Source organism: Saccostrea cucullata, unplaced genomic scaffold (genome assembly GCF_032062105.1).
Source record: "Saccostrea cucullata isolate Sc308-1 unplaced genomic scaffold, CSIRO_AGI_Scuc_v1 ctg8648, whole genome shotgun sequence".
NCBI classification, from domain to species: Eukaryota; Metazoa; Mollusca; class Bivalvia; order Ostreida; family Ostreidae; genus Saccostrea; species Saccostrea cuccullata.
Genome location: NW_026926238.1, coordinates 15,001 through 26,219, shown reverse-complemented (window position 1 = coordinate 26,219; position 11,219 = coordinate 15,001). Strand labels below are relative to the sequence as shown.

The window sequence follows — 11,219 nt, the reverse complement described above, 5'->3', positions numbered from 1 at the left end:
ATTAAATGTTCAGGAAATGCCAAAAATTCAGGAAGTGCAGCGAAATCTTAAGTGACAGTATAATAAATGATGATTTAACTACGAACAAATTCATTTCTAAATATTTACATTTGCAAATATCTTACTTAGATGAACCTATTGAAAAGAAAATACGTTCAATTCTGTGTGAATTTCATTTGGGGGTCAGAGGTCATAGCGCGACCGGATCACAGAGCGATGTGATATTTTGACCAAACAACTTCTAGGTCATTGCGCGTCACTACATAGCAATACGTTTGCCTGTTCGTGTAATAAATACAACTAAACTCGAAATGTATTCGTTTCAAATGTAAATATAAGTAATAAACAACAATGTTAAAAAGTTCACTGGGAAATGAACTTTTAGTTGGTACGTGATCAAATCTACTGAGAAGCCCTTCGGGCTTCACAGGATTTGATCACGTGACCAACTAAAAGTTCATTTCCCAGAGAACTTTTTAACATTGTTGTTTATTTCTTAATTAAGCATATTTTTAGCTTGATGTTTTCGTTATTAAAGAACACTTTTCTATTCTGTCAAAATCTCAATTTTTTTAAGTTTGTATGCCGTAGGACCATATAATAACACCTTTAAAGATATTAAAATCCGTTTCCTCCATGGCTACCATAGTATATATTTTACTACAAAAAATTCAGTTTTACTCAGATATGATAGATTTAAACTTTGTGTTGGTGTTCAACTTAATCTGTCCCTTATTTTCATTTTAAAGGTGTTAGGCCTACATGTATCCACGGTTTTTCGACTCAACCATTATTTTATAAATATATAACAAATAGTTCCCATTTCTCTGAATAACATATAAAAAAAACAATCCTTTTTTCAGAACTTCTTAAAAAATTCATAGAAACGTCCTGAAATTTTCAAATTTTGAAGAATGTCCTATATTGGTGATTTTTATTCCACGTGTATGTGTTATTTTCATACAAAACGTCAACGTTACGGTGTTGAAGAATATAACGTCAACGTAATGACGTGACAGTATTGATTAAGAAAACAATGCTAAATTGAAACTGCTGTAAAAAGAAAACCAGAAAAGATATTCGTAAAAAATAAAATCTTTTACAACATACAAATCTTCGAGTATAATGACAGGAAGTTTCACTTGCTTTGATGACTAGGCGGATTTTTGCACTTCGTGAACTTAGCTCTTTTAATCAAAACTTTGCTATACATTATTTTGTTAATACATGTATATTTAAAATTCATATAAACTTAGACATGTCTGCACATACACTAACTGCATCATCCGATGAAGATGAATTGGCAGGTCTAAAAATAAAGGAAAAAGAATTTAAACTATAAATATACAATGTACTGCAAAAAATAAAAATTCTAAATCTTCAGAAGTAAAACATTACAGGTTTATGACTATATTTCAAGACCTAGGAATGCACTTAGATAAATTTCCACTTACTTTTTATCCCGTTTCAATTTATTGCCACTTTGTAAATCTGTATTAATTGTATCTTTAGTTTTTGTCTCTCCATTTGCTTCAACCTACAATAACAAAACATTCTATTATAAGTTTGCAAATGAAACCAAAGTCAAAAAAAAAATTCCAAAGAAGTTGTGAAGGGAGAGGATCCCCCCTCCGTATTGTACATCACTCAATAAGAATTAGAAGATATACACTGATAGTAAAGAAAATAAACTGTAGCAGGTCAAGTAGTCTCAAGAGTTATCTCCCTGTCTTGGGCTTGTTCTGACCCGCCTCATTATGTGGGAGGGGTGTATCAGCAACATGGTCTTCTTTTACCAATGCTACTTTCTTACCCTCCAATGACTCAATGATTAAGAAGGGTAACATAGGAAAAATCTGCTGATGGAGAACAGACGAGCCATCTTGACCTGGGTGAGCATCGTGGCCCATAGGCCTCCTGTTTCTTAGCAATATAATACATAGGAATATACCATAGGATAAAAAATCTGATGAAGAGCAGCAGCAGGGTCATGTTGACTCAGGTGAACAGATTGGCCCATGGGCCTCTTGTTTTTGAAAATGACATGCAGCATGAAAACTTTTTTCTTTCCTTTCTTCTAATGGTCTTACTGGAAAGCGCACAGTTGGTGGCACTATTTGCCAAGAATTTTAGAAGGGGATCAAATCCCCTTTTGCCAGAAAAAATGCATACCTCAGTACTAATGCACAATATATAGCTAGATATATTTTCAAAATTTAATTTAGTGACACATGAATGCACTTAGTTTAAAGCTACCTCTTTGTATTGGGGCTTGTTAATTTACACATGTTTGTTCACTGTGCAGATCATGTAATATGGTATCAGTTTAAAGTCCAAATCACTTCACAGTGTATAACTATCTTAAATTACCTGTACATCAAATCTAGGTCATAGGTAGGAGATTCCTAACAAACATGGCCGCCAGTGTACCCAAATATCCACTGGGCTCTTCTCAAGAGCATATTGTAATGTGTGAATCCCATGATTTACCTATCGATATGTTATGTGAGGTTTGTGATGAATTTATTTGTGGTAAATGTGATAAGACAGAGCATGAAGATCACGAATGCAACACTCTACCTACTGCAGCTACCAAAAGGAGGAGAGGCTTGCTTAGATTTTTGATGAAGATCAAGGAACGGGACCTTCCCAGAATTGATGAGGAGATGGAGAAGGTGTCAAAACGGATCGCAGCAAATGAAGAACTGTGTGACACTGAGATTGAAAAGCTTCAGAAGCATGTTGATGAGATAATTGCCAGGTTAAGAGAAATAAGGAAAAATAATGAACAAAGACTGATAGATAATTTGGAGGAAAAAAATAAAAAGCTGAATAGTGAGAAATCTGAGCTAGACAAGAAGAAGAAAGAAATAGAAGAGATGGTAAAGTTTATGGAGGAAAACAACAGTACCATGTCTGATTATGGCTTCATTGACAATCACAGAGAACTGGAAGAACTGCTGTTTGACCTAAGCGTTGATATAGAGGACTGTAAACATTCAGCGAGATACAGTAAAGGAGAAATTTGTAATGAGGTGATGGAGAATTTGATTGGAAAAATTATAGATTTGAACAATATCAGTTTGACTGAAACAAACTCATTTAAATATGGAAATAAAGAAATACGTTTATTGAGTGCGTTATGTGAAGATCAGTGTTACATAAAACAATCAGGGTCAGATAAGATTGAACAAGTAAACAAGAAAGGCAAGAAAATACATAAATATAATATCAAAGCTGATTATATGTGTGTGACTGATACTGGTGATGTTTATTTTGCTGATCGTTTGAAGAAATCCATCGGCCATCTGTCACCACCAGGATCTGTGTCTGAAGTCATCAGTACAGATCCACTGATACCAAGAGGAATCTGTCAGTCAGTGGACGGTGGACTACTGGTCACCTTGGTAGATAAAACAGATTTCAAATTAGAGTCACACTGCAGACGTCTGATTAGACAGATCACAGTGACAGGTGATGTCATCCATGAGTATGAGTACCAGGAGGACGGTCACACCAGACTGTTTACAGTGCCAGGCAGAGTCACACAGAACAGTAACTGTGATATCTGTGTTGTAAACACTACACATCTGACTACAAGTGTACTAGTGATTATGTCTTCCTCTGGTCGTATGAAATCTGTCTACCGTGGAGACAGCCCTTTCTTCCGTGAACTGAACCTAACAAAAGACTTTAATCCAACTGATGTAGTGTGTGACTCCCTCTGTAACATCCTTGTTAATGAATTTAACATCAAACAGATTCATCTACTGGGTCCTGACGGGGAGTTCCTGAAGTTTTTACAGACAGACAATGAATTGAACAGTCCATACACTTTATCACTCTATAAGTCTACATTGTGGGTCGGATATAAGGGAATTGTCAAAGTGTTTCAGTATAGAATGTAATATACATGAATTGTGATAAATTTCACTCATACACGTATTTAATAGAATTCTGCTTCTGACATTTCATTTTTGTTAATCCTAGTCAAACTACAAGTTTATATTTTTAATTCAATTTCAATGGACAAAAAAAAGAAAGAAAAAAAAAAAAGAAAACCATGACACAAGTATAAGAAGTAATTGATAAAATTAAGAGCAGATTTTAAGTTCATTCTGCATTGTTTATGCTGTTACCAAATCAAAACTAATTCTCAACTGTAGTCCGTAATTTACAATGTCTGTTTAGTACTTTAATTTATTTTAATAAATAGATAACTGAAAATGACAAACATACAGATAATCCTGCTCAGAAATATTCAATTATTATCAAAGAAGTACTGGACAGTTGGGTACCAACACAATGTTTTAACAATAATAAAGACTACACAATTACCCAAACGTCTTTATCCAGATCGTCATAATTTACTCTTAATCAGCTTTAAAAAAAATGTTTAACTTAAGACTAAATTAACGACCTTTGTGTATTTTTTTTTTTTAGAAATGTGTTTTATTTTACATAATTTTTTTTTTCGACTAATAGATTACAGATTTCCTAACCGATTGCCATCATTCCAAATGATTAATCAATTAGAAATTAACATCCCTAATTACAGTGTAATATAATTTTGATCGGAAATTTCTGTAAATAAATAACCTTTGAGAAAGAAATGACCTTGCAAAATTTTTGCAAAGTAAAATTTCATGGGATAAAATGTGATTTACAGCATGTACAGATATTTATTCTGAATAATTTCAATCAAAAAATTCCTATCAATTCAAACTAATAACTGTGTACTCTTTAGGGAACAACATTATTTGTGCTGTTTGATTCAATGCTTGCCAACTGAGGTTTACCTTTGACACAAAACAGTTGCATTAGAACCTACCTTTCACATTAAAATAATAACTTATGTAACATCATAATTTGTGACTGTTTGATTCAAAGCTTGCTGAGTTTTAGCGTTAACATTAGAATTTACCTTTGTCTGTTTTTTCTATTTTTCTAATTTCTTTTTCTCTCTCCTCCTCTGGAATTTGGAAATACAGAGATAAAAAGTACAGAAAACAATAGAAAAAATTAATGTACAAGTACTTTAAGTTTTATCTCCATTCCATTCATAAAATCCTAGTTGTCCAGAAATTTTTTTTTTTACATATGAATGCCAAACAATTAAAATTCTTATCATCTTGATAAGGGTTGCCCAATCACAACTTAACAATGGCATCTCAAATCACAGATTTTGAAATATTCATGCAAGTCACCTTTTTCTTTGCTTTTCTTTTCTCTTACCTGCTTTTTTTCTCCTCCTTAGATATTAATTCTTCTGCATTTCTATTTATTTCTTGAATGATTCTTTTATTTTTATTTACAGACAGACATGAGAGCAATAAATTCCATCAAAATTGTTCTTATATGGTTTTTCATTTAAAAGTTAAAAAAAAATTTATATATTAGAATGCTGTCATTTTAGATCACCTGAGCCGAAAGCTCAAGTGAGCTTTTCTGATCACATTTTCTCCGTCGTCCGTCCGTCTGTCCGTCTGTCTGTCTGTCCGTCCGTCTGTAAACTTTTCTCATTTTCGACTTCTTCTCAAGAACCACTGGGCCAATTTTGAACAAACTTGGTACAAAGCATCCTTGGGTAAAGGGAAATTTAAATTGTTGAAATGAAGGGACATATCCCCTCGCAAGGGGAGATAATCAAGAAAAGACAAAAATAGGGTTGGGTCATTAAAAAATCTTCTTCTCAAGAACCACTGGGCCAATAAAGCTGAATCTTATGTGGAAGCATCCTGGGGTAGTGTAGATTCAAAATTGTTCAAATCATGACCCCCCGGGGGTAGGGCGGGGCCACAATGGGGAATCAAAGTTTTACATAGAAATATATAGGAAAAATCTTTGAAAATCTTCTCATGAACAACAGGGCAAGAAAAGCTGAAACTTATGTAGAAGCACCCTGGGGTAGTGTAGATTCTAAATTGTTCAAATCATGACCCCCGGGGGATAGGGCGGGGCCACAATTGGGTATCAAAGTTTTACATAGAAATATATAGGAAAAATCTTTGAAAATCTTCTTCTCATGAACCACAGCGCAAGAAAAGCTGAAACTTATGTGGAAGCATCCTGGAGTAGTGTAGATTGTAAATTGTTCAAATAATGACCCCCGGGGGTAGGGCGGGGCCACAATGGGGAATCAAAGTTTTACATAGAAATATATAGGAAAAATCTTTGAAAATCTTCTCTTGAACCACAGGGCAAGAAAAGCTGAAACTTATGTGGAAGCATCCTGGGGTAGTGTAGATTCTAAATTGCTCAAATCATGACCCCCGGGGGTAGGGCGGGGCCACAATTGGGAATCAAAGTTTTATATAGGAATATATAGGAAAAATCTTTGAAAATCTTCTTCTCATGAATAACTGGGCCAGAAAAGCTGAAACTTATGTGGAAGCATCCTGGGGTAGTGTAGATTCAAAATTGTTCAAATCATGACCCCCGGGGGTAGGGCGGGGCCACAATGGGGAATCAATGTTTTACATAGAAATATAGGGAAAATCTTTGAAAATCTTCTTCTCATGAACCACTGGGCAAGAAAAGCTGAAACTTATGTAGATGCACCCTGGGGTAGTGTATATTCTAAATTGTTCAAATCATGACCCCCAGGGGTAGGGCGGGGTCACAATGGGGAATCAAAGTTTTATATAGGAATATATAGGAAAAATCTTTGAGAATCTTCTCATGAACAACAGGGCAAGAAAAGCTGAAACTTATTTGGAAGCACCCTGGGGTAGTGTAGATTCTAAATTGTTCAAATTATGATCATTGGGGTAGGGTGGGGTCACAATATGTATTACAAGGGGGAAATATGGTAAAAAACAGAATGGTCAAATATTCTCAGGTGAGCTATGTGGCCCATGGGCCTCTTGTTTCAGGGCTAGTGAATCTTTGTCAGGGTCAACAACTTGAACTGACAGTCAGGGCTTACATGTATTTTCATCAATGATTAGTATCTTTACCTTCTAATCATAAGAGTTAAGGCGAAATAGTTTAAATACGTTGGTCTCTTTTTGAGTGTGGAAGGCCTTTGTCACTAACCTTGATGATTGTAAACCCTTTCTCCCACTATTTGGTTGAACTGGCGAGTACCAGTAAGGGAACACATACATTTATAGCGAACATGCTAACTGTAAACTTTGATTTAAGTGACCTTGAATTTGTCTCTATCATGACCTTTGTAATAGGGTAACGATGCATCTACCTTTCCATATCTCTTATACAAATTGTTTGTTGTAACAATTGTAACAGATTCCAATCTTTAATTTAAACTTTTATGAACTGGACACTGTCACTTTTCTCTACTGACAGTGATTCTGAAGTTGTCCAACATATAGATACTTGTTGACATCAGCATATCCAGGATTATTGTACAGATACTAAGTGTAGCTGCAGAAACGTAGCTCTCTGCTTTAGAAAATTCGGACATATAAAGCAGGGGCCTGTTCAGCAGAGCGAACGTTCGCGAGCGCTAACCAAAATTCCTTATACTAACCTCCATAGTATATAATTTTGGCGAGCGCTCGCAAACGTTCCTCTACTGCACAGGCCTCTGACAGATCCCTTTGCTTTGTCTGTCCGAATCTTCTTAAGCCGAGAGCTACAGTTCTGCAGCTATGCCACGTGATGATCAAGATATAAATACACCATTCCCTTGCACCCATCGCATTTTAACTGCAGACAGTCATACACTCAAAAAATCAGTCAGTTATTTCATTATTTTCCTGAGCGCATTACACATGGAAGGTCAAGCCTCAATCCTATCGGTACAGGGAACTTCAGTAGTGTTCGAGGGGCCTACATGAATACACACGTACATGGCAATATTTGCGTTTAAGTTAATCATGACCTCAAGGGACCTCTGCTTAGTGGACAGAATGGCATCTATGTTTAAAACTTGCGCACGGTAATTCGTCCATTTCGCAATCTTCTACGAAAATGGAATATCCAGATTAACATTGATCAAATGTAAAATTTCAGATGAAAGAAACTTCCCTTGGTTGTAACTGTCAATACTAATGATATATGTATTAGAGTAATATAGGTTATCACAAACGTAATAATTTAACTAGATATTTTTTGTTTAAATACAGAATACACATACTTCATGTAGTTTTAATTTACTTTTTTTTCTAGTAAATGTGTATCCAAAGATGAGCATCTATGAAAGTTTGCTTTAAGCAGGATTCAGTTACTTGGGAAAGGATTTGCTAAAAAAGCGTGTTTACACATTAAAACTAGATGCTGTCATGAGACAGTAATACCCGCACTAAGGTGTTTGCCTCTAAATACACAATCCTACGGGCGGCTTACCAAGGAAAAAGTCAAAATAATTCTATATAATTCAGGCACGTAGCATCGTTTTTGAAAGTGGGGGGGGGGGGGGCAACCTGAGAAAATTTTTTTTACTAACCTAAAAAAATTAACAAGGAAAAAAAATGAAATGGGGGGTGGGGGTGGGGGGGGGGTGGTGGCCACTTTTTTTTCAAGGCAAAATTACTTTCACTTCCAATTTTTCCCATATTTCCTTGCAATGTATATACTGTGGTTAAAAGTGGGGGGAGGGGACAACCATCTTTTTAATGGACATTTTCTTATAGTACAGGTAATGTTGGGAAAAAAAGGGGGGCAGCCCCCCCCCCAAGCCCCCCCCCCCCCCCCGGTTGCTACGTGCCTGTAATTTACATATGTATTCATAAAATTGGGTATGAAATTATCCCTGTGACCTATAACTCCGAACCTCTTATATTTATTTTACATGCTTAATTCATTATATACCAGTTTGAATTCTATTAATATAAATGTAAATTAGATTTTGATAAATGTTTTGCCCATATTAGGACCTTTTTAAATTTACTAATCCCCCCCTCTCGACACCACAATCACACAGTACATACTTTTGGGAATAGGCTAGATGGAACAGTTTTGTTAAAACAGTGTTTGTTATGAATTAATTTAAAATTTGTTCTTGACATGTAAATTCTACATCACATCATGTTGCGTCACCCATTATCATATTTTTAGATTAAACTCCATTCGGTACACCTCGGCCGATTCCCACTTCATCTGATAAGGTGACGGAATCGACGGCACGGAGGTTTTCCGAATGGAATATCATTATAACATGCTGCAGAATGGTGTGCATTGGATTAATTCATTTTGTGTTATAATTGGATTTATATTTCATGAAGTTTACAGGACCTATGGAGGTCGGTAAGTACAAGTTTAAGTATAGTGGGGGTAAAATAAACCCAAACGATTAGGTTAAAGTTCAAAAAGGGTCAAAGATCATCGCATGCCACACTAGACGAATTTCATATTGTGAAGTTATCTCCCCTTGTCGATGTGACATTCAGTTACAGCCAATACTGGTGCGGATCCAGAATTTTTTTCGGGAGTAGGGAGGGGGGTTCACATCTCAGTCAAAATATTCATGCCTAGAATTTCCTGACAAGCAGGAGAAAAAAATCATACACTGAAAACAAATAAACAAAAAAAAACCCAATGTTTTCTTAGTTAGGGGGAGGATGTCCAAAATCATTTTTTATTTGCTTCAGTATATAGTCTTGTTTAAATAACAAAGGAAATTCCAGGGGGGGGGGGGTTCCAATCTCCCTACCCACTCCCTATCCCTGAAATAACAATCTATTTTGTGATTCCAATTAAATAGTATATTTTTTTCCATTTGACTAATTATGTACATATTTTGTTTCTTGTGTTTATATTATGTCTGTATATTTGTCTGCAGAAATTATAACCTTGCCCATAAGTTTTAAGTGGGATGGGCTATACAATTGGCTTGCACATTTTATAGGTTTATTTCTTGTGACAATTAAGACCTTTTATTTGGGTACCATTAATTTTTACCTCTGATCACTTGACCTAGAATACACATTTTTACAAGAAAAATACCCAACTTTAAACTTGGCCTAAATTTTGATCAGTAGGTGCTAGGGCTTTCATGCTTAACATGTGTATTCATTGTGAACTGTCAACAGGTATAAATATGTTTGACCTTGACCGTAGAGTTTGAACCACTTAAAAAATTAACCTTGGCAATTAACTTTTGAAGAGGAAGTACTAGGGATTACTTATTTCACATGTGCATTCCTTGTGACAAGACTTTTTTCTGATACCAACAATTGAACCTTTTGACCTTGACCTTTGAGTTTGACATATATTTGAGAAACTTCAACCTTCGCCATAGGCTACCAGACAGGGACATCAGTGTTTCACAAACACATCTTGTCTTCATTATTATTTGGTGGTGTCTCCATATGACGGAAAAATTCCAATGAGATATGTATTCACAACAAACAAACAAATTACTAAAGAAAATATAAAACATGAATATGTTGGTCATGCATATCTCTGCATGAAAAAAAACCCAGCTTTTCAAGTACTGCAACCATATTGTAACCCTTTCAAAACACTCATTTGAGCTTTTCTGGTTTCCTTGTCATATAACGTCTGTTGTGACATGTTGTCCATCTGTTTGTCTGAAAACTTTTTACATTTTTAACTTTTCTAGAACCACTGGTCCAATTTTACCCATGCAATTCACATAGAAATATGTACATTTGTATGTCAGGCTGTTCTTCTGTCTGAATAAAATTAACCTTGGTTATCACGGTCATATCTACTGAATGAGAAGAGACAAGGCATTCATATTAAACTTATGTACTAGTATTTACCTGTGAGAATGGCATGGTTTTTTTTTTTTTTACATATGACCTAGAAGTTTGACCTACTTGCAAAAAAATTAAATTGTTATAAATTTATCATTTTGAAAGAGAAAAGTTAGGGTATTCATATTATAATGCATGTATATTATTACCTGTGATAAGATCTTTCCAAATGAATCATGACTTTTACTCTGTGACCTTGACCTTGAAGCCTAACCTACTTTTCAAAAATGTTGCATTTGCTTATAACTTTTGATTGAGATGAGATATGACTCTCACATTTGACATTTGTACATTAATTACTCATAAAAATTCAAGATGTTTCCCAGCTTGCAATGTTTTTTTACTCTTTAACGTTAATGTTTTACATAATTTTCAAGATATTTAACTCTCCTAAAAGATGATTAGGCTTCTGAGTAACATTAAGGAGGACTTCAGGAAAGACAGGACTTTTTGCACAAAAAATGTAATTTTCCACCCCTATTTGACCTCCCAGGGCAATATCAAAATTCCAAAACCTTGCTGCACATCTACATG

At 35.1% G+C, this 11,219-nt stretch overlaps 1 long non-coding RNA gene across 1 annotated transcript; it reads right to left on the bottom strand.

Moving 5' to 3' along the window:
- Nucleotides 1–1,454: 1,454 nt before the first annotated feature.
- On the bottom strand, nt 1,455–5,285 carry LOC134271186 (uncharacterized). Its single transcript, XR_009992976.1, has 3 exons — nt 5,208–5,285; nt 4,925–4,972; nt 1,455–1,537 (listed from the first exon to the last, which is right to left on the bottom strand). It is a non-coding gene; the product is annotated as an uncharacterized LOC134271186 (long non-coding RNA).
- Between the last annotated feature and the right edge of the window lie 5,934 nt (nt 5,286–11,219).